This window comes from Vespa crabro, chromosome 10, assembly GCF_910589235.1.
Source record: "Vespa crabro chromosome 10, iyVesCrab1.2, whole genome shotgun sequence".
Taxonomy (NCBI): Eukaryota; Metazoa; Arthropoda; class Insecta; order Hymenoptera; family Vespidae; genus Vespa; species Vespa crabro.
This window is the reverse complement of record NC_060964.1, coordinates 2215448-2234355: the sequence shown is the minus strand read 5'-3', so window position 1 is coordinate 2234355 and position 18908 is coordinate 2215448. Positions and strand designations below refer to the sequence as shown.

Below are 18908 nucleotides of genomic sequence, written 5' to 3'. Positions count from 1 at the left end.
CTATCTTACCTTTCTTTCTTCCTTCTCTCTCTCTCTCTCTCTCTCTCTCTCTCTCTCTCTCTCTTCTCGTCGACCATTAAAGGAAGACATCAGCTTCCACTCAGCGATTACCGATCCGATGAAATTTGCATAACACACGAATCGCGTTCGTCCCGGCATTTACATTTTATTTTAATCGCGGTAATCGATCGAATCCACCCACCTAAACTCTGTTCGAAATGAAACGAAACGAAACGAAACGAAACGAGTGAGAGTAGACTAGTGGGATGATGAGAGGAGTACGGGGTAGAGGTAAACGGTGGTGAACGACTAACGCGTTTGGATCGCATCGTCGCTTCGTTGGATCGACGGAAATACGGTAGGAAGGATAGAGGGATGGACGAGAGGGTTGTTTAGGTGGGGGCCGAGAGTGGGAGGAGGAGGAGGAGAAGGAGGAGAAGCTCGGTAGATTCCCTGAACGCTTTAAATAAAAATAAACTGCCGTGGATGCGCTCGGATAGACGCATTAGCGATTGCGAAGAGGACGCGTAGTTTTAACGAGTCTTGTTTGAAACTTTTCAATCGTACTACGTTCGCCCTGTTCTCCGCGATCGCCTAGACACAACTAGTCGTAATTTAAAAGATAAAACGATTATCAATTTATCCGTCAAAATGAGAATCCTTGATAAATGATTTAATGGGACTGTGGGAAAAACAAAAGATATAAATCGATCGTAATCTGAACTGAAATCGAAATTTCAAAAGAAATAATCTTCGAAGGGAATTAATTGATAAATTTTTGATTCGCTTTTCAACGCGTAAGTACATACGAATTCGTTTTGAATATGATCGGCTCGCTTGATAAGTAAGTACGACGGTTCAGGGTTTGGCTCTCTTTCATTTCGACGCCGCAAAATTATTACGAGGATGGAAGTATATAAGCCGTAATCATTGGGAAAGATCTTTGGACACTCCTTGTCGTTCGCACGTTCGTTCGTTCGTTCGTTCGTTCTAAAAAGGAAGAAGCAGAAGATAGAGTTGACCGGTCGTTGTTAAAAAGGGAAACGAGCTTCGAACGAGGTAGGAGAATGTTTCGTTCATGGTATACGCATTTTCTGGATAATAATTTTGCTGGACGTCCTTTCTCATTCCTTCTATATATATATACATCTCTCTCTTTCTCTTTCTCTCTCTCTCTCTCTCTCTCTCTCTCTCTCTCACTCTCTTTCTCTTCTTCTCTCTCCCTTGCTTCTATTACAGGCCACAAATTGCCAGAACGGTACGGCAGTAGTTTTGATATACGATCCATACTCCTCCGCGATCAAGCGCGATTTATATGGTGCAACAATAACGTTTACCCCTACGGACTATGACTCCCCCGTGTATTTTACCGTGGACAGTTTTACTGTGGCATAACGCAAACCGAGTGAAACTCTCGGCTCGCGCCACGAATCCGCATAGCCTTTGGAGCTTTATGTACTTTATCTGCATTAGCAAGACCGATATCGATGCCTGCCGTTCGCCTGCCGTATATTTCTCCTTTTATTTTATTACTAGAGCGAAGCCCTTTACTACCTTCTATAAAGCAAATTCGCGCTGTGCTTTTAGTATTCTACGAGACGAGGAATGACGAGATGAAAAATACGGAATAATCAAAAAATATATATACAGCAAAGAGTTAATCGAATATCTATATACACACACACATACACACGCATACAGGTTTATCTCAAAAAGTAGCAACTGATATTTTATGATCAAAGAATTAAGGAAAGAGAATACGTTTATGATTTTTCTTTCTAAATACAATAAAAAATTAATTAATCGAATATTACAAATAAAAATAATTAAATTATTTTCTTTTTCAATTGGTCAGATGCGTCTTAATGTAATCATAAGAAGAGATACAATTGAAAGATCTCAAGTAAAAAAAGATATCAAGTAAGAAGGATGATTCAGAGCTTTCAGAACAAGACTATGTTGTAGATGATATAATATGACAGCTACAATGCAACGATATGCATTGTAGAAGATGCGGAAATCGTGAGAACAGAAATTAAATTCAGAATGACATATCGATATCACTCATAAGTAAAAAGAAATATATATTTTATATATTAAATTCTAATGGATTATATGATTTTAAATTATATAACATTATATTATATTATTATTGCAATTTAGTAAATAAATATTTTTATAATTAACAAATAAAATGTATATTGTATAAATAAATAATTTAAACAAAAATAAATTTTTATCATAAATAAAAATTCAATTTGTTATTTCTTGAAACCAACCATTATCACATCAAATATTCTTGACATAACAAATCAGTATTTATATAATAATTATAAAAATAAGTAATCAGAAAAAAATTTTGTAAAGATAAAAAATACTCACATTTCAATTTACGGCAATAATATCACATTGTTTAGAATTTGAAATATCGAACAGGAGAATATAATTTACCAGGAGGTGGCACGATTTTGAGTGCCACCTCTTCGAGTATTCACTATTACAAATTCGATTAATGGGAAATATTTCTCGGTTTGCAGAATTTGAAATTTCGAACAGGAGAATATAATTTACCAGGAGGTGGCACGATTTTGAGTGCCACCTCTTCGAGTATTCACATGATCCTATTACAAATTCGATTAGCGAGAAATATTTTTCGTTTTGCAGAATTTGAAATTTCGAATAGGAGAATATAATTTATCAGGAGGTGGTGTGTGATCATGCCACTTTTTTTGCACTTCATGTTATCCTGTTATTAAATTCATTTTGTGGTAAAATTTTCGTTTTATTCACAATTTGAAAATTATTTCAAATACAGCTTTATTAAGAGCTGCTTTTGTGAATAAGGAGAATAATGGTAGGATTTAATTGAGAACTCATAGGATTTCTTTTTAAATTAAATATCTTTATTTTCATTTGTCTCAGTTATACATAGTAAATACATTATATTTTATGCATACAAGAAAATTTTCTTTAATCGTATAAATTGTATGATAATTTAATACAATATAATAGAATATAATACGATATAAACAAAGTCTTATCATCTTGTATCTTTTCGTAGTACTCAAATTACCGGTCTAATTGTATGAAAATTTTTTTCGTAAGAAGTTCTGCCTTTGTCTACAACGTTCTAACAGGTGGCAACCAGCGATACATGATTATTTTTCTTAATAATTCATATATTTATAATATAATTAATAATATAACATACTACAATAATAATTGTCTTCGTATGGCACGTTGTTGAGTTCGTCTTAACAAATCCAATCGAACCATGAAAATATATATATATATATAGTTCCACTTGACAAAATGAATTTGACTTTGAAATATCCCTCAACACTTGATCTGCATAGAAAAAATTTGACACTACATGATGGTAGTCCCGTAAGAGATATTCTAATGTTCTGATGTAGAAAGTGCACACGCACATACACATACACATATGTATATATATATAAATTTTGATATAAATCAATTATTAGAAAGTAGTAAATCGTTTAACGAAGTAACACCGATAAACGTTATTATTCGAATAAATTACGATAATAATCCTAATTGAAGCATTTAATGCCCGCTGGCGTCGATATTCCAATAATTCAGGCAGTTTCTGTCACGGGAACGTAATGGTGTGAGGTGTAAGGGTTCCTCGTTCGATTCCCGCGGGATATCTGGTCCTTCTCGGTTCCACGGCAATGCATCACTCTGTCCGCAGCCCCGTAACTCACCGGAGCGTATTCTCTCTCTCTCCCTCCCTCCCTCCCTCTCTCTCTCTCTCTCTTGCTCGCACATACATTCTCACATTCTCATATATGTAGGTATACTGGCACGCATGGTCGATAGATGCACGCGTATAGCTTCCGATAGAATACAGATGGTTATATGTGTGTGTGTGTGTGTGTGTGTGTGTATTCGTGTATGTATTCACCCGCTCTCACGAACTTGGCCGAGAGCATAGCGATGGAAAGACAGGGTCGAACAGATATACGGCCTGAAGTGAACGACGTATCTAATCTAACCCTTCTGGACAAGATACTCCGTGATGGCCGAAAGGGGGTTCGGTGCTTCGGCCATGCGTTAACCGTAGCTCGCCACAACGGGCAACGAAGTGTAATCTAAAATTACAAGAATCTACCCTGGCCGATCCAACGATTTATCACGCACGACGACGACGACGACGAGGAGGACGAAGAAAACGACAACTAGAATGACCATCGTGGCGAACTTGAACCTTCTCGAAAAGGGTAGACTACCTACCTGTAACATAAACGATAGTATTCGATTAGATAGTATGTATAGTGCATGAAATTCGTAAAACGTTAAAATAGTTAAGAAGAAGTAGAAGATATCTTCTACTTCAGGATATTTTTATCTCGACTCTCTCTTTCTCTCTCTCTCTCTCTGTCTCTTTATTTCTAAATAAAGAAAAGAAATATAAGAAAAAAGAAAATGAGAGAGAGAAAAGAAAAGAAAAGAGTCTATCTAAATCTTGTAACAAACACTCGGATGTATTCTTCGAGATTTTAACGGATCGTTTGGCAAAAGTACTCTCTGAAGGTTTGGCCGCGCGAATCGTTTCATTTTAGATCACACAGTTGGAGTGCCAAAACTTTGGCGAACGTCTGCTTCAATTTGATCTTGAAGATCGTCGAACTGTAAAGGAGTAAAATTGAAGCTAGAAAGGGTGAGATTTTCTCTCTTACTCTCTCTCTCTCTCTTTTTCTCTTTCTCCCTTTCTCTCTTACTCTTCTTCTTTATCTCTCTCTTCATCTTTCGATATAGTTCACAGTAAGAGCGAAAAAGCATTAAAGTTGACACAATTGCACGACGGGTGGTATATACTGAACGTGTGAGAGTGAAAAAGAAAATAGAGAGAGAGAGAGAGAGAAAGAGAAAGAGAGAAAGAGAGAGAAGATAAAGATAAAGAGAAAGAAATAGAAAGAAAAAGAGACAGAGAGAGACAGAGAATGAGAAAAACGAAGAAACGAGAAGAGGGTCGGAACTCTCCCTTCCTGACAATGTTCCTTCCACGCTCGTCCATTATCCGGGGCCTGAGAGGCAGCAAAAGTGAAATGATAACCGCCAACTAGAGTAATGATCTAAAATGGGCGTGACCATGTAGATGCCATCGGCAGATAACGCCCGCATCGTAGCATCTGCTCCTTCAACTTTAGCCGATGCAACGACGAAAGAGAAACAGAGAGAAAAAGAGAAAGAAAGAGAGAAAGAGAGAGAGAGAGAAAGAGAAAGAGATGAACGAAGAGTGTGTAGTAATAGTGAAAAAAGAGAGCATGAGAAAGAGAAAGAGAGAGAAAGAGAAAGAGAGAGAGAGAGAGAGAGAGAGAAGGGGAAGAAGAACCGATGCAGATTTCAAGATATAAAAGTCTGACCTCTTCAAAGCACGTGTACGGCAAGTCGCACGCGTAGACACACGCACGCAGGCACGCACTCATTTACCAACTCACTAACTCACTCACTTACTCACTCACTCACTCACTCACTCACTCACGCAGGCACGCACGCATCGACGTAAAATCCGGTCGAACGCGCACGTGTATCGAGAATGCTCGCACCCAGCCGGAAGTTCCGCTTGAGAATCATTCTTATTCGACTTTACTTCGAGTGCAAGAAAATTTATGGATCCCCGTTCACTCTCGTATAATTTTTTTACGAACGGTGTTCTCTTTCTCTCTCTCTATCCTTTTTTTTTATCTACCTCTCTTTCTCTTTCTCTCTCTTTTTTTTATCTACCTCTCTTTCTCTTTCTTTTTTTCTATCTATCTCCCTTTCTCTTATTCTTTCTCTCTCTCTCTCTCTCTCTCTTTTTCTCTTTCTGTCCCGTTTTCTCTCTTTCTTATGTGCTTTCTCGTTGATGAGTTCGCCTCAGACAGAACTGACCTGCGCCAAAATATTCGAACAAAATATGAACGAGACCGTGCCAAGTTCATGTACCGAAAACGTGTTTTTGATTACTTTGGTATTCAAAAGAAAGGAATATAACATGCCCTTGATCTCATTGCTATAACTATTTAAATTGATATATTTATTTAAAATATATGAATATATTTATATATATATATATATTTATTTATATAAAATATATGTATATATATATTACATTCTCTTTATTACTCATAATTATTATTTAATTATAAAATTAATATTGGAAACATTTAATTAAAAGAAATGGATCAATAAGATTGTACCAACAATTTAATCGATCAGAAAGAGGCCATCGAAACAAATGATCATTAGATTCTTCCTTATAAATCGACTAGCTACTAAAAGTAGTTATGTTAGTCACGGACCATTTTGCCAACAGGCGTGACGAGCATGTGTGCGCGTACATACACACAAGTTCTTTTATTTTCCAATGTTAATTCGTGTCGGTCGGTTGAACCTTTCATACATCAACGCTACACATACACACACATATACACACACACACACAACTCTCTTGAAGTGACTGGTGTCCCCATCTCCCTTTCCTCCCTTCTCCTATTTCTTTTTCCTCTTCCGACTCGTCTTCTTGACGGCACGACCTTTTTCTTTCCCCCCGTCCCGTTTCCTTTCGTACATTTTAAAACTCAACGTTCGGTAAGCGCGAGTCAGCCACGTGGCAGCATAGGGGTCATTTAATGCGTTTGCACATAAACGCGATTCCACGTTTGCATCGCGATCACTGACCTAAATGCATGTCTAATAAATGAATTATGACGATAAAAATTAACGTTTAAAATGATTACGTTAATATTTGCGCGTGGTTGTGCGCATGGTTGCACGTGTGCATTATACGCTTACGTACATATGTATATATATTATTTCCGAGAAATAACAAAACCTAATTCGATATATTATTATTTTCATTTACACAATTAGCTTTTCTAATAAAATAATCGTTATTATTATTTCATTTTAATTGTTACTAATCGTACAATTATCCGATAAACGATCAAAGAAAATGATAAGAAAAAATTGATCGATATATTAATATCCAATTTTTTTTAACGATATTAATGATATTTCGTCGTGGGAAATATTACATCCATCGTTATGATACACTGTCTTATTTATAATGTACAATTTTCTATTTGACTTCGATGGACTATCTTCTTGGTTTACTGCTTTTCTCTGACAAAGTGTATATCGCACGAAGGCACGACCATACCGAGGGTCGTGCAAACTACTCGTCGACAAGACACGAGCAACGTGCATACATTAGAGATCATTAGGCCTTACAAGGTAAATTAGAGATTATAAATGTAGAGTGTGGTATAGGTTGAAATTGCTCGAAGGGAGAATAAATGAAAGAGAGAGAGAGATATAGATAGACAGAGAGAGAGAGAGAGAGAGTGAGAGAGGCGGACAGATAGACAGAGAGAGAAAAAGGAAAAGAGAGAGAGAAAGAGAGAGAAAGAGAGAGAGAGAGGAAGAGAGAGGTTGAATCGATCCAATTAAGAGGACGAGGAAAATACGAAGAGAGACGTATGCCAACGAATATGGTCGCGGGCAGTAGGTACGGCTCGATAGATAATTCATGCCTCCCCTGGTTTACGTGATATCAATCTTTAATCCAACCGAAGCCTTTATTAACCATCTAGGTACCTATTGTTCGCTGTTCTACGAGGGTCATTTTCGAAAGGGTAATTTCAAGGTGTCAAAGAGTTCGATTCCGTTTATTAAAACGTACGTATGTACGTACGTCTCGTCTCGTCTCGTCTCGAAAGAACTATTATTCACGATTTTCTTTTCGATCTTTTTTCTTTATCTTTTTTTCTTTTTTCTGCTATCTCTTTTTTGCTATCTCTTTCCCTTTTTGTTTCCTTATTTTCTTCCTTTCCTTCCTAAGGATACTAAGATATAAAAGAAAATTAATAAAAAATTATAAGATGATAGAGTATCGCGTTCGTTTAAATGGACATACCATACGACTTGGATGTGGGGGGTAGTCTCTTTCTTTTCTTTCTCTTTTCTTTTCATTTGTAATTAATCGAAAAGGAGCAACGATCGCCCCGAATGAAAGTGTATAGAAAAGAAAAAAAGAAAAAGAAAAAAAGAGAGAAAATGAAAGGAAGAAAAAGGGTCGGACGAGGGGGTAGGGATTTTTAAATTCAACGAATTTATAAAATATATTCAAAGGGAAAAGGGTCGGTATTGCGACAAAGAACGAAGTACGTACGTACTACGGCGTATCAAAAGGCAGAAAAGAGAAAGAAAGAGAGAGAAAGAGAAAGAGATTGAAAGGAAGGGGGCGCGAAGCATCGCAAGGTTCGCCTATCGTTGAAATGATCAAAATGATCGAAAGGTGGTGAACGACGTCGGTGATGGTGATAGTGGTTGTGATGGTTATGGTGATGGTGATGGTGGTGTTGTAGAGTCGTCGGTGTTTCGCGAGAGGGGTAAACTGTAAAGTGAATCTCATTAGTCGTACCCCGATGCATACCGACAGCAGGGGGGCGTCACTTTGATGTCAAACGAGCTGCCCCCGGGGCCGTACTGCTGTAGCACGCGCCATTATTGTTATTATATGAGAAGAGGCCCGTTTATAATTATCGACGAGAGAGAAAGAAAGAGTGAGAGAGAGAGAGAGAGAGAGAGAGAGAGAGAGAGAGAGAGAAACCGGAAGTCACGGCTCAAGACATCAATCTCGTTTCGATAATCTCAAACGATAAGAAAAAATAAGAAAGTATCATGGATATAGTTATTATTCTTTCACATTGAGAATATATAATTCATTGGTTCGATGCGTAAATAATTGTTTTTTTTTTTTTTTTTTTTTTTTTTTTTTTTTTTCAATAATAATAAAACAACAATTATTTTCGCTACGATTCAATCATTAATTTGTAATCGTCGTTTCAATTTTCTTTCGTTTGTTTATTCAACGAACGACGATAACTGACGATTAAGATAATTACTCGATACGTGACGAAACTGTCACGTATGGTAAATATATTTTTGGATGTTTTCTTTTTCTTTTTTATTAATTTTTTTCTTTCTTCTTTTTTTGTTTTTTTACAGTCGAACGAACCATTATCTCGCCTCAATTACAACGATTTTGATACGATAGATCCGGTATACGAAATAATGTGGGGAGGGTGGCGATTAAGCTTTCGAGTCCCAGGGTGGTACTCGATATTAATTTTTCTCCCCCTCGCGTTTGGCTTAATCGTTCGTGATATTCTCTCTCTCTCTCTTTCTCTCTCTCTCTCTCTCTCTCTCTCTCTCTCTCTCTCTCTGCCTCCCTCTTTCTCTTTTTCTTTCTATCTTAAACGTAACGGTATATGTATAATACAATGATCCGGTTGTAAAACGATATAGAAAATAAATTCGTAGTCGAAACCGAGAGAGCACATGTCACACCGATTGCACATCCGCTTCCGTAAGAGTTACTCCATGGTGGCCATTATAAAATCGGGTCCCACACATTGACAAGAGAGCGAGAGAGAGAAAAAAAAAAGAAAAAAAGAAAGTAACATAATATTTATTGCCGGCTTCCGTTCAATTAAGGGTTGACACGGTTCTCGCTTGAGTAATAAGAGAAAGATAGAAAAAGTTACATGGCGAATGAAATGGGAAGGAAGGGTTCCTAAACTGAACGTGTAGGAACTCATTCTCTTTTGGCCTGTCGATCCTTTCGAAATCTATGTCCCTTTTTAGAAGGGTCTGTGGCATGAATTTATACCGCTCGCACCCCTCCCCAACCCCACCCCTTCCACCTCCGTTCTTCTTCTTCTTCTTCTTCTTCTTCTTCTTCTTCTTCTTCTTCTTCTTCTTCCGATTTCGGAACGACGCTCGCAAAATTGTTCGAGGGCCTGTCCTTTTCTTTTTTTATCAAGGGTCGAAAGGAGTGTCTAACACGCATCACTGAACTTCTCACAAATAGCTGTCTTTAGAGGTGGGACACCGAAACGAGTACTTAGACGCGTTGTCGTCTATTGTATTACGTAATGCTTTGTTTCTATTCCCTGATCTTCGTTTAAGATATTTTCTCTCTCTTTTTCTCTTTCTGGCACTCTTTATCTCTCTTTATAATAATTATTGAAAATTAACGTATTAAATTTTACGTAGAAATAATTGTCATATAAATAAATAATATTTTCTTTCTATATATATTGAACGACTTAAGAACAACGTAAGAAATTTTAAGAATAATCGAAGATGAAAATTATTTTTGATTTTATAATAAATAATAAGAAATAATTGCAAATTAAAATTGTAATATATAATTGAATAATAAAATTAATTATGTTCTGTTAATGTAGGTAATCTTAAAATTGTATATCATCGAGGTCCCATGGTGTAATGGTTAGCACTCTGGACTTTGAATCCAGCGATCCGAGTTCAAATCTCGGTGGGACCTTCTAACATTATTTTTTTTTCTTCCTTTTTTTCGCTAGAAAATCAAACGAAGAACGTTAATAAATAATTATAATAAATCCCCTAAGTAATTAATAATTTATATATATATATTGTTTTTTAATGAAATAAATAAAAATGACCACAACGCTCGTAGCAAAATAATTTATTACGTGCAACGATCGATTTGCCAATTCATTTCCACTTCTATTTATTCAATCAGTATTTTTATTAATTAACAATAAATATATTGTAAAATAAATTATTTATACATATAAACATTCTGACCGATATAAATTAATTAAATGTCAGACTTGCGTCACTTACTTCACGTATTGATATTTTATTATAAATACTAATCGATAAAATATAATTAATGAAAATATTAAAGCTTAAGGAATAAATATCACATAACCATTATATTCGATAGAAAGTCGAATTAATTTATTTAATGATTTTACGATAATACGATAGAACTAGACGTTGTTGATTAGATATGTTCGATAAATGTTATGTAAGCACTGTGTCTGCGTGCAGACTGATCACGGTATAGGCTAATCTCTAATTGCGAAATTCCAAATAACGTCTCGAATCGTGACAATACGATCTCACATCTATACACATATACACGTACGTATATACATATTATATGCATTCATATTTCATAATACATAGTATAATACATAATATGTACAACATATGTATGTACATATCTATAATAAAAGACAATTTAGGAGAGATCTATTTCCACGATCTATCTCCATCGTCAAAAGCACTTTCACGAAACGCAACGGCTTCGTTCGTCAAACACTTATCTTCGATCGGTCGCACGACGCATTGACTTTTACTACCCGCTGTTGCACCTGGTCGCGTTCGCGCTCTCTTCGCGTTTTAGCACAAAATTATGGCGTGACGCGCAATACTACTGGTGATTGGAAAAAAAAAGAAAAACAAAAAAAAATGGAAACTCATCAGTGAGATAATGCGAATGTAAAAAAGAAAAAGAAAGAGAAAGATACAAATCTTTTACAAGATTGGATAAGATCGATTGTTTTCAAAATGTATTATCGAAATGATTATACCAATATCACTTCTTGTTTATTTATTCACATAAGATTATCGTCATTTATTAACGATCTACCTCTTACGTGCAAACAAATCGAACATCCTTGTAAATATTAACATTATCATCGATAACGTTTATAACAATAAATCATAATTAATTAATTAATTAATTATATATGTAATGGATTATCAAAAGGTAACGGTAAATAATAAATATAACAAAATAATCAATAACGATATAATCATTCGTTTATAATAATAAATATTGATTTAACGACTATAATGAAAGTAATCACAAATGATAAACTTATCGTAAAGCGAATAAATAATTTTAAGTGAATAATAATACTCTTTATCGTTGGCAAATTCTAATTACAAGATGTAAGATTGTAAGTATCTTTCTTTCACGGCAGATTCGTATGATCTCATTTGCATGACAGTCAGTCGTTTCTGGGCGCATGAACGTCGGACTCTGCAGGTGTACTTTGGAAAATCGATTTGAAAGAGAGGAAGAGGGAGAGAAAGAGTATATGTGTTTGTATATATATATATATATATATATATATATATATATATATGTGTGTGTGTGTGTGTGTATATGTATGTATATTAGAAAGAGAGAGAGAGAGAGAGAGAGAGAGAGAGAGAGAGAGAGAGAGAGACATGGTAAAGGACATAGTGGCTATATTCTTGTGAGTTTATCGTAATCTGTGCCTGGCAAATGCTTCCAACCAAGTTTATCCTTTGGCCGTTTCGTAAAAGCAACGACGACAACGACGACAACGACAACAACAACGATGAGGACAACGATGAGGTACATAAAGAGAACCTTTACGATTCCGTCGAGACGACGACGAAGGTACGGACATATCGTCAGGTGTAAATACATGAGTACGTAAATAAATAAGTACGTAAATCATTCACATATTTTTAGTTTCTCCTTTCTCTCCTCTCTTTCTTTTCTGATAATTTTTTATTTTAATTTTTTTTTTCTTTTTTTTCATGTCGCTCCTGTCGCCGAATATCGGATTATGATACTCTTTCGTAAAAACGCACGAATGAACGAAAGTTCACGAAAAAGAGAAAGAGAAAGAGAAAAAGAAAGAGAAAGAGAACGATAAAAGAGAAAAGAAGAAAAGAAGAAAAAAGAAAAAGAGAGAAGTCTAACGAGTCAGATGGAACAAAAGCGATAGGGAAAAGCATGCAAAGCTCGAAGATAAATGCTTTTGCTGTTAAGCTCATCCATTTTAGATGCGAATACCATTCTCTCGTGCCTCTCCACCTATTGTCTATTCTCTCCTTTTTACAGTTATCTATTTGCGCTTTTTTTTCTCTCTGTATTTATTTTTTTTTCTTTTCTCCTTTTTTTTCTTTCTTTCTGTTTTTTCTTTTTCCTTTTTTTTCTTTTTTTTTTTTTTTTGTTCTGTTTGTTATTTCCGTTACCTCAGTCTCTAGAATTATAAGAAGAGGAACGTGATTTTTAATAGGGTACATTTCGTGCCATATTCATGTCTCGTTTATCATCATATCTCTGATAAAGTATTATGTTCACCGATCTATCGTTCATAATTATCGATGCAATTGATCCCTGATGATAGATAATATCGTCCGATATTTCGTCGGAATATTATTGTTGAGATATATTATATCAATAAGATATAACTTAATCGACTAGGATAACAATTTAAAAGAAAGTAAATACATACGAGGAATCATATGAGATGTCAAGGTTTAATCGACGATAATCGAAATAGGGGGAAAATGAAATTGTTAAATATGGCATCATATATTATGGGGGACCGGAAAGTAATGTCGTTTCTGCGCATGTCGATATTTGATTCTGATTAAGAATAAAAATTTATTAAAAATGTATTCGTTTGAATTGAATTTAAGAGTGCGACATTACTTTCCGGTCTCCATAATATACAATAATTAATTTATCTAAAGTCTTTCGTTAATCGTCGCGAGTTCTAATTTCATGGATTTCGACGTAACGACGTGGACTATCCGGTGAGAAGTGTAACGTCTAATAGACGAAGACAGACGACGACTATGGTAGACGACATCGACCTAAGCCAAGAAGAACATTTTCCTACGATCGTTACCGGAAGTTCATCAAGATGTGACAACGCTACCGTGAAACTCTCGCGCGCTCGTAAAATACTTTCTCAATTTAAATTTGAGAGAGAGAGAGACGATCCTCTGGAACTTTCCGGTTAACGAGCGGAACCCCATAACTCAGACGAACGATAAAATACCCTCGGTAATGACGAAACGTGTAATCTAGAGTCGCGTGAGCCATCTTCTCTCTCTCTCTCTCTCTCTCTCTCTCCCTCTCTCTCTCTCTCTCTCTCTCTCTACCTTTCACTCTTTTTTCGATGATAGTATATAGAAAAAAAGAAAAAAGAAAAAAAAAATGCATCCTTCGAGAGTTGTCCCACTCGATAAGAATATTTTCTTCATTTTTAACGAAAGTATTATTAGTAAATAGAGATAACATCGTAAAAATATTTTCGAGACATTTTCAATATACACATATATATATATATATATATATACATACGTACTTACATTCATACGTACGTGCATGCGTATCTCTTTTATGTAATGTTTATATGTATACGTTCGATCGTTCGTAGGGAATACTAAACAACGAATGCGTTCATCTCTTACCGGCAAGTAACGGTAACCGTAAAAATAACGTAGCGTTAAATTAAACAGATTTATACCTCGAGCTAACGGAATTTATCGGCCTTTAAACTCCCGCGGCGGAGCTTAGCCGATCGGCAACGTCGAGCATTTTACTTTGGCGAATATAGTACCTAACTATGTATGTCTTTCCCGAATTTCCCATGAAAGCTCACTTCCTACAATTATCTCGAACGAATACCTTACTCCTCGTTGCCGTAAACCTATCTCTCTCGTCTGTCTTCGAAGCTTATGCGAGAAAGATAATGCGCGAACAGAGTAGCTTTCTGTAGAATTCGAGGGAAGTAAGAAATAGATAGAAAGAGAGAGAGAGAAAGAGAGAGAGAGAGAGAGAGAGAGAGAGAGAGAGAGAGAGGGAAGAAGAAAGCATTAAGAGACAGCCCTCGATTGGATAACAAACATTTTATCGCGTTTAATTTTGCGAACGAATTCGCTTTCGAGACATTAAACAACTTTAACTACGCACTTTGGTAATAAATAATATTATGCGTGCTAGTCGTCGTCGTCATTGTAATAGTAGTAGTAGTAGTAGTAGTAGTAGTAGTCCTTTCCTCTCCCTTTTTCCCACCCCTCTCCATTTTCTTATTCGCGCCTCGCAATTAAATAAAATGCGATACCGGTTCGTAGTTATAACTCGAATCCTCATAGTTTATAGCCGTAGTATTTCCTCAAATCCAAACATAAAGTAAGTAACTGTCTCTCTCTCTCTCTCTCTCTCTCTCTCTCTCTGTCTCTCTCTCTCTCTCTCTCTCTCTCTCCCTTTCTTTTTGTCTGTCGACTATTCCATTTATTCGTAGTACTTCGTGTCGTATCAACCACCGCGTGTAAAAATATCAGAGGGTTTAAGTAGGATATATGTATAATATCATTCCAAAAGGCTACGTCATCGATCCGTTGAAAATCGTTTGGTATTACTACGTTACCCACTCGATATTCCGATAAAACGTTTTATAGGAATATCGTCTATGAACGAAACGATCGTTCGTTATGGACCCGAACCCCCATCGAACTTCTTCTTCTTCTTCTTCTTAATCTTCAATATCAATAGCATATACCACGTGACAACCCCTCCTATCTAAAATCTTTTCCATATCTTAAAGTAGAATTACGGAAGGTACCTACGGCTGCCTTCGGCCAATTTGCCAACGTACTCGTAAAAGTCTGATATTCGAGATTTACGTGCGTCACGCCAATTATAATGCATTTTATTACGTCCTACGGGGTCGTTCGTTCATGGCTTGGTACCACCACTAACGCCACCTCCTCTTTACCAATACCACCATCACCATCACCACCACCACCACCGTCACCTTCACCACCACCACCATTCTTTACGAAAACTTATATCGTAAAAGTGCCGTTATTAGGGTTTCTCCTTTTTAAAGGTGCCTCTGTCGATGGCCGACGACGTTTAAGTAAGACGCTCAGAATTTTTTCTTTTTTTTCTTTCTTTTTCCTTTCCTTTCTCTTTCTCTCTCTCTCTCTCTCTCTCTCTCTCTCTCTCTTTCCTTCAGAGAGACTTTTATTTTTGTTTTTCTTTTTTTTTTATTATTTTTCTTTTTATTATTTTTTCCTCAACAAAAGTACTTACTCACGTATAGCGCTACAGTAAAAAAGGATTCTAAGGAGACTCGATGATGATCCTTCGTAAAAAGGAAAAAAGAATAGAAAAACAGAAGGGAAGAAAGGGAAATCGTTCGAGACGCTACGTCGTCGTTTTTGTAGGCCAGGAAATGGCCTATCTTCCGGTATCGAAATGATTATCATGAATGGTATATTTCACTCTTACATCGTATACAATGTCGCGACTTAACTGCCCTTTAAAAATTGTTTGTCCTTGCGTTACCTTCCTTTATATATCGCGTTATGTAGCTACTACATTCTTTGTCTCTTTAACTTGCAATATTTTTCTTTACTTTTTTTCTCTTTTTTCTTTTTTTTCCTTTTTTATTTTTTTTTTTTTTATTATTGTTATTACGAAAGACGATGCGCGACTTTTTAATGGTCACCATTTTTTACGAGCAAACAAAAAGAGATACACCGTATATATCCGTTAACATTGAAGATATTGATCTTATATGATTGAAGAAGTTGTAAGTGTAAGTGATATACAATGTTGAAAAGTGAAATGCACAAGTTTATCATGTCTGACTTCATTAATCAACTTGTTAAACGTAAACACACGCATGTTTTATCTTCCTCGGCATCGTGAGCGTACGAGAGATCATGAGAAAAAACGCTCTAGTAAATGTGTACATTTCGTAATATGAAGAAAAGTGGGGAGAAAGTAGATCAGCGAACTATGTTAGATTGAGTCGGTCGTAGAAGAATTTCAACTATTAAATAAGATCATAAAACTAGACGTTAATAATAATGATAATGATAATGATAATGATAATGATAATATTGATAATAATAATAATAATAATGATGATGATGATAATGATGACGATGATGACGATAAAAATGGCGTAACGAGGAAAAATATCACAAAGCGTCTTAAAAAAACAAAAAGAAAAAAATTATTATGACTACACACACGCAATACGTATAAAAAGAGATCGTATTAAAAAAACAGCTGCATTCGTCAAAAAAAATACTATAGCAGTAATAAAATGATATGCGACTTGGTTAAAACTCATCAGACCATCGTAAAATCGTAAGACGTGGAACGTTATACAAACAATAATTATAATAATAATAATAATAATAATAATAATAATAATAATAATAATAATAATAATAATAATAATAATAAAAATAATAATACAAATAATAATAATATTGAACAGTTTATAAGGTCTCACAAGACCTACGTGTATTAGATTCTTTCTCACAAATACCTCCATGGATCAGCCACCGTGAAGTTAATCAAGAAAATATAAATAAATAAATAAATAAATAAATAAATAAATAAATAAAAAAATAAATAATAATAAAAAAAAATAATAATAATAATAAATAACAATAATATAATATATAAATATATTCTCTTAATTTATACGTTATATGTATGAATCTAATTTATAAGTTAAGTAACGAGTTGTGATATGCAGACGCAAAAAAAAAAGAAATAAAAGAAAAAAAAAAGAGAAAGGAAAACGAGAAAAAGAAACAGGAGAGAGTCATTTCGAAATGGTCGGAATTCGAGTGAAACGAAATACGTTGAAAAAGTAAAAGGTCAACCATCGTCCCTGTGCTCGAGACATCTTTAAAAATATCACATTGCCTTTAATATTTCGTCTTGGATCGACGATCTCGTTGAATTTCTTAACATTCTGAAAACTGTCTTGAGATTTTGCAAGCGTTGCGGCTGTGTCCCTCGTTAAACATTCGTCTCTCATTAAACCGGAGTGCGATCTAACTCCTTAATTCGGCAATGAGGAGTAATTAAGCGACGGTACGTAGGATGATGTAGAAGAGATGAAGAGCGATGGGAGTGAACGAGGAGAGACGGGAGGGATGGAGGGGGGTAAGGGAATGGGTGGTTAGATGGAGCCCATGAAAAAAAAAAGAAAAAAGAAGGGGGCGAGGGGGGGGCAAGGCAAAGGTACTTTGTTTCGCAGTAAAACTCGACTTTAATGACTTCATGTAAAAATATCCCATCGAGTTTACGAGTGGCCATCCCGACCATCTCCCTCCCCCCTCCTAGCCACCGCCCCCGCTCTCCCATACTCCCATCGGTTTATCTAACGTTCCTTCTATCCTTCGCTCTTTTCGACTACGACCATAACTTTATAGTTTTATGTAAACTGTATCAAGCTATGAAACAAGAAGTACATTCACGACGTTTTGATGGTGATTGGTGTGTCTACGTTAGGTATGTGAGATTTTTTCGACGTAATACATGTACCACCCTCATTTTATCTAAGATAATTCAAAAGGAGTATTAAACGTTGATAAAAATCAATAAAATTATAAATTAGAGTTAGGTATATTTACCTCGTCCTAAATATGGATATCCATGAAATTGTCGCGTTATACGAATTAATAGAAAAGAGGCAGAGTGGATTCGAAAATTTTTCTCTTTTCTTTTTTAATTTTTTCAACTTCTTTCTTTTAAATCATACAAACGCCATTGACGTGATCGAATGAGAATATATTTTTATTCGATTTAAGTAGTTCATATTAAAGGAAGAAAAAAGAAAAGAAAAGGAAAAAGGAAAAAAGAAACGTGTATTTTAAAAAAATATCAATCACGTTTAAAGATAAAAATCTAAAAATGTTTAAATCGCGTTGTTATATTAAAAATAGATTTATTATTTATTTGTTAGTGATTAAATGCTTGCCCTATCGAAAAGCACGTATAATAAAATATTATTAACGTTAAGAAATATATAGTAAACGTTATAAAATTTCTTGTAAACGTTTATATATATTAATAAATAAATATAAAAATGTATGATACGTTAGGTTAGCTAATAAACATAATTTGGGAAACGTCCTCCAATACCTTCGATAGCTCAGTTGGTAGAGCGGTGGACTGTAGTTGGAATTGTAGTAAATATGGACATCCATAGGTCGCTGGTTCGAATCCGGCTCGAAGGATATTTTTTTTTTTAATTGTATTTTTATTTTATTTCATTCATTTAGATAATTTTTAATGTAATAACATTACAGTAATGGAAAAAATTAAAAAAAATGTTTACAAATAAAATTCTCTTTGTAAACTAAAGTTGGAAAATTTTTGATTGGATAAAAATAAGAATAGAAAAATATTTCTTTTTCCACTTTTTTCTCTTTGTTTAAAAATTATACGCGTTATATATTAAGTGTTG

The 18908-nt window shown here is 35.1% G+C and overlaps 1 protein-coding gene and 2 non-coding genes across 6 annotated transcripts in view; all 3 read left to right on the top strand.

The window, feature by feature from the left end:
• LOC124427347 overlaps positions 1–18908 on the top strand; it is a 69435-nt gene that overhangs the window by 39179 nt on the left and 11348 nt on the right. For 2 of the 4 annotated variants that reach the window (XR_006942952.1, XR_006942953.1), the window contains one exon: positions 1856–2061. The exons of the other annotated variants lie outside the window; for them this stretch is intronic. The gene's annotated coding sequence lies outside the window, so the exon portion shown is untranslated. Of the gene's footprint in view, positions 1–1855; positions 2062–18908 lie in introns of those variants that run through there. 4 annotated transcript variants of the gene reach the window in all.
• Trnaq-uug lies at positions 10289–10360 on the top strand. Its single transcript has one exon. It is a non-coding gene; the product is annotated as a tRNA-Gln (tRNA).
• On the top strand, positions 18583–18678 carry Trnay-gua. The gene is made up of 2 exons: positions 18583–18619; positions 18643–18678. It is a non-coding gene; the product is annotated as a tRNA-Tyr (tRNA).